The following is a 5,601-nucleotide window of genomic DNA, read 5'->3' as shown; positions in this document are numbered from 1 at the left end:
GAAAAGGGCGCCCTTGGGATGAGGAAAAGGCCGCCGTTTAATGTCAGCTCGCGTTTGGGAGACTTGCAATCCCCTTGCAGTCTTCTAAGGCCACGTGGAATGGAACACGGGGCACACAGGGCGGCGATGGGATCCAAGTGGCGGCGAAATGGAAGAAGGAGGGCAGGGGGCAAGGCCTGCAGAGGCGTGACTGCTCGGCAAACTAGCGACCGCGTGTGAGAGAGAGCTGTCCTGGCCCTGACCTTTTATTGTTTCTGGACAGGGGTGGGGGGGGGGGCGGCGACGTCCTGACCCAGGTCGCCGACGCGGCTATATCATAGAAAACGATTTTCTTTCCCTGTACCAAAGAAAACAGTGCAAAGCCAGATTACTGTCCCCAAACTATTATATCTGAGCCCTTATACCCGGACTTTCACTGGTTCAAACCAACCCAAAGCTGGAAAGGAGAACAGTTTCATAGCGTATTTTGGCGCTACTTTTAATATATATATTATATATATATATATATATATATATATATATATATATATATATATATATATATATATATATATATATATATATATATATATATATATATATATATATATATATATATATATATATATATATATATATATATATATATATATATATATATATATATATATATATATATATATATATATATATATATATATATATATATAAACGTGTTGCATTAATACTAATCCCTCTACATTTCTTTGTAAGTATGAAAGACAACAATGTTCGTGCTGAATGATGAAATTTGTTGGCGGATCTTTGTTCCAGCACTGCGATGGAAAATGCGAAAGTGCATTTGCTGAAAATAAAAATAGGTTAACAAAATATTTTATTTCTCTGTAAAATTAACGAAGGAAGCAAATAATTCTTTCAAACGCAGGAGAAAATGCTGCTGCTTTCGTCACTCCTTGAAGAGCCACGTCCAATTCTGAATCCAATTGCAGAGTGAAATTGAGGGCGAGATATTTTCTATCTGAACCGTTTTGTATAAAAATGATTTTCTTTAGTGATTCCTGTTGATCTTTACGAACGTCATATTTTCATGTCAGGAAATCTTCATAAATCAACGGTAATGAGATTCTCTGTTTTTATCTTGTGTAATTATTAACATTTATTTTCTTTATGAGTAGCAGTTGCAATCATGATCTCATCCTCCCAGTTTAGTTCTGCACGATGGATGGGGTCATCTGCTCTTCGTTTTGTGATGACTGATTCGTCTCAGGTGCCATATTTAATTTCGTTTATCCAGAAGGGTGCCATATAGATAATTGTGGTCTAAAACCCCGGGCTGTGTTACAACCTCTGTCTTGTGACCTTCCACAATATTAGTTGTGAAAGTCGTTGCTTGAAGATCCGTTTGAACGCACTATCTATTTTAGGCATTTTTTTTTTTTTACAGTTATTTCGGACAGGATACTTAGAGATTGAAGGTTTCTTGCTGAATTATCTTGCAAATACATTTTTGAGGTCTAGACCACTGAGCCTCACTGAAGTTTACAGTCGTACAGGATAGTCCCTTTCAGAAGCATTGATCTTTAACAGTACCTTTCTATCCGTAATATTTTATGTGTTATACATCTTTTCATATCAACAAGAGTGCTTCAAACGGTTTAAGTAACTAATTATCCTCCATGATCTAATCTTTCGATACTCCTTTCCATATGGATCCTGGGATAAGCAAGTTGGCGGTCATTGTTATGTTCATTTTCATAGTTTTTACTCTGCAGAGTCAGTGATGAAACCACGTGCAGAAACCTCCCACATTATGAGCTTCTTCACGTGTTCAGTCACTAGGCCTTTGCGAGTTCTGTTAGCACCAAGTGAGAGCTGCAAAATTTAACAATATTCTTTATTTATATTGTCACTATTGGAGTTCGGATTATGGAACATGTCATAAATGATTTAAGGGTTTATACACTTGTACATAAGATTCATTCGTTGATTCTTTTTAAGGTGCGATTTCGTGACCTACTCCTTTGAATTCAAGGAATGATGCCTAAACCAGCCAGTCAGTGCCCGGCAATAACCCCTTACTATAATAACTTCGGCGAAGACATGTAATACCAATTTGCATATTTGGTGACAATTGTCCTCCACAACCAGAATTTGACATCTTATCTTTGCTTCCGTCTTAATGTTCTCTCGTCTTTCCTTATTTTTGCTAATCCCTTAAAATACGAAGTTGGCATTCGCTTCGTCATTTGTCTACAAGGTAAATCCGAAAAGAGAAGGCAAGTCTAATGCAAATAAACTTCGGTTTAACGTTGATTTTCCCCTTGACTGACTACTAAATAATAATAATAATAATAATAATAATAATAATAATAATAATAATAATAATAATAATAATAATAATAATAACTGACTGAGTGACTAAAAGATTTGGTTGATTGATCGTAAGTTATCAGGCGTCCCACCTTTCTGGGTCACTGGCGAATGCAACTGAAAGGACACAACGGTCTTTCACTCTAATACGCTAAGTTCTACGACCTTACTGTGATGCACTTCGGATCACACCAGTTACCCAACGGTCTGTTTTCTGCTGACGTTGTTGAGGTCATGTCTATAACCCCCAAGATGGTCAAAAAGTGCCGATGCACTCTGACTATATCATGTGTCGCTGTTGCAGTGGTCGATAAACCAGGGCTGCTGCAGATATGTTGTGTTGTTCATAAAACACCAAAGAACGACTCATTGGCTATAGAATAAAACAAGTTACGATTCATCATATATGTTGTACTAAATTATCTCTTAATAAAAAGGTGGATATCTATATTTCTAATGATATATCATTCATTTCGTATCACAACACGGAAAGCACTGATTCTTTTTCAATCAAATAAAAAAAAATGGCAAATATTCTTCTCTGAATACTGATTTCGGAACAAAATTTTGCTCTTTTTGGCCCTCAGGGTGCTAACAGGTAGAATCTGATGGTAATTCAAGCATGACAAAGTGAACAATATTCTGTCGCAACAGGGGAAAATTATTTCATGTTTCAAGGGTGGCAATGTTAATTGGTAAGCTGTGAAATTTTCGAAATCGTATTGCATAAAGGCAGTAATTGCAAATGAGAGGTCGTTTATTGTTAATGGAAAGTCTGCCGTGTGGTTGCGTTAATCCCGTTCATCACTGTCAAACATATCATAAGCTAAACATAAGCTATTCCAGAGTTGATTTGCACTATATAGAGATATTTATATCTACAATTACAGACAAGTTCCTCATTGGGTGGGTCGATGTCGTACTCGGCTAGCAATCTGCTGGGCCCACGTTCGAGTCTCCGGCCGGCCAATGAAGAATTAGAGGAATTTATTTCTGGTGATAGAGTTCATTTCTCTGTATAATGTGGTTCGGATTCCATTTAGCTGTAGGTCCCGTTGCTAGGTAACCAATATTTCTTAGCCACGTAAAATAAGTCTAATCCTTCATTCCTTTTTTTTAATCAGCTCAGTGGTCTGGTTAAACTAAGGTATACTTAACTTAGCAATTACAGACATAGCATGTATCATTATTTATGACTGTATGCTGGTAACACATGCATATAAGACATTTACGTAATTACTTAATATTTTCACGGAATTTGTTCTTTTTTTCATGTGCAAAAGACTTCCACATCAGCCGCTTCATGCGCCTATGCAAAAGGCATCACTGTCGAGAGCTCCTCCACCTACTGCACCATTCACCATTCCTGCTTCCGCACTCTGGACATCAAGTCAGAAACTTTCCCATTTTTCTTCACCCCATCTAAATCTCCGTTTTTGAAGGCCTATGTCCCTCCCGAGAGAAAAATGAAATCATTGTCAAGTGTTTTCCTTCTCCGCATTCACATGACGAAGCGAGGAAGTCTCATATTGGCTATAGGCTCTGTGAGACTCACTTGCAATTATGTCTATAACTAAAGTGCGTGTTTTAACATTAATAAATATAAAGCTACGGAATTCTTCATGAAGTTTGCATATATATAAAATATTTCGAAAGTAATTTTAAGTCATAAAAGAAATTCTCTGATGTAATTTTACTTTTTTGGGAAGTTTAAGTTTGAAACAATATTCTCGGAATGGATAATTTCAAGATATAAGGGAATATTGAGCTTCTACAAAAATATCTCTTTTTCTCTTTCATGTTATAGGATGAAATAGATTGTATACGTACAAAATCATTCTTAATATCCTCAAAGCCTTTTCGCTAAGCCTTTTCATGAATTTCGTAATTTTAAAACTTTTTCTTTTTGTTGAGGGTTAACTAATCCTCTATCCTAGCTCTCTACAACAGAATACGAGCATTCCGTCGAATAACATCTAAAAACAAATTTATTTGCTGTCAGGAAATGCTCTTGTTAGACCGCAAAGCTTTCATAATATTTCTGTATGATAATGTTCTTACTCGTTCATCTGACTGGAATGCAAGTGTAAAACCTTTGCGTTTCCTTTGCTTAATAAGTATACGTATATTCTACATCAAAAGAAAACTGTTCGTGCAATTCTAATCGCAGTAATTTTTTTTTATTCAATGCTTCCAGGACATCTATTTTAAAAACATTTTCCAACCATTGCCAATAAAAATTGACCTGGGACAATAATTCTTTTAAAACTGACAGTTAATTAGACATTGAACACAGTGAAAATTGTGTGAATCATTACTGATACAAAGGGACGCATTCAAGGCTTGTTTAAGCAAATATGCTAAAAAAATGTATTTCAAGATTCCGATGATGCTGCATTTTCCCTTGGTTAAAATTATATATGTGGTTTTGAAGTAAATATTAAGTAGATTTCCCAGTTTTTTTAGAGTGAATATTTATCTTGTGCATTTTAAAAGCTCATTTCCTAAAATATGAAAGGAAACAAAGTCCCAAATTTGGAATGATTGCCTAAATAAAGGTAAAAGGTAACTTTAAGACCTTAACTGGAAACAGTAAACAGAGCTTATTTCCCTACGAATACGTATGCAAACGACCGTGTTATCGAAAGCTGTAATTGCATTTCGCTGCTAAACAATGATTCATACGATCCACAAGCCATTCCAGGTACTTTGGTTGATTTCCATAAATAAAAATGAGAAAAACTAAGCCACAGAATATAGGAGACATTACTAAACTGAATAATAAACCGGTAATTGATCAGAAGTTCCTCTTGTATGGGAAACGAATAGGAAATAGTAAGCCAGAACAAGCAGCACCGAGTTTCATTACTTTGCGCTTCGTGTAATTACTGCAGTCTTTTTTTTTATCACTTATTTACCATTTTACCGTGAAAGGGCATGTGGAATTTTTCTTCAGACTTCATAATTTTAAGGAATCTATTGGAATTCCATCTCGTGTCTACCTGTTCTGAGACACTTTGCGATTATCGTCGACTATTAATATAACACGATTGCAATATAAAAAGGTCTCATAGTAATGGAAATACGAGTTCTTAATTGCGCTGCAATTTACTTTTACTTTGAGAGAGAGAGAGAGAGAGAGAGAGAGAGAGAGAGAGAGAGAGAGAGAGAGAGAGAGAGAGAGAGAGAGAGAGAGAGAGAACTTTTAGTAGATCTCAATTAAGTGAACGGATTTTGGATGAAAAGAGACGT

This window comes from Macrobrachium rosenbergii, chromosome 26 (assembly GCF_040412425.1).
Source record: "Macrobrachium rosenbergii isolate ZJJX-2024 chromosome 26, ASM4041242v1, whole genome shotgun sequence".
Taxonomy (NCBI): Eukaryota; Metazoa; Arthropoda; class Malacostraca; order Decapoda; family Palaemonidae; genus Macrobrachium; species Macrobrachium rosenbergii.
This window is presented reverse-complemented; position numbering follows the sequence as displayed.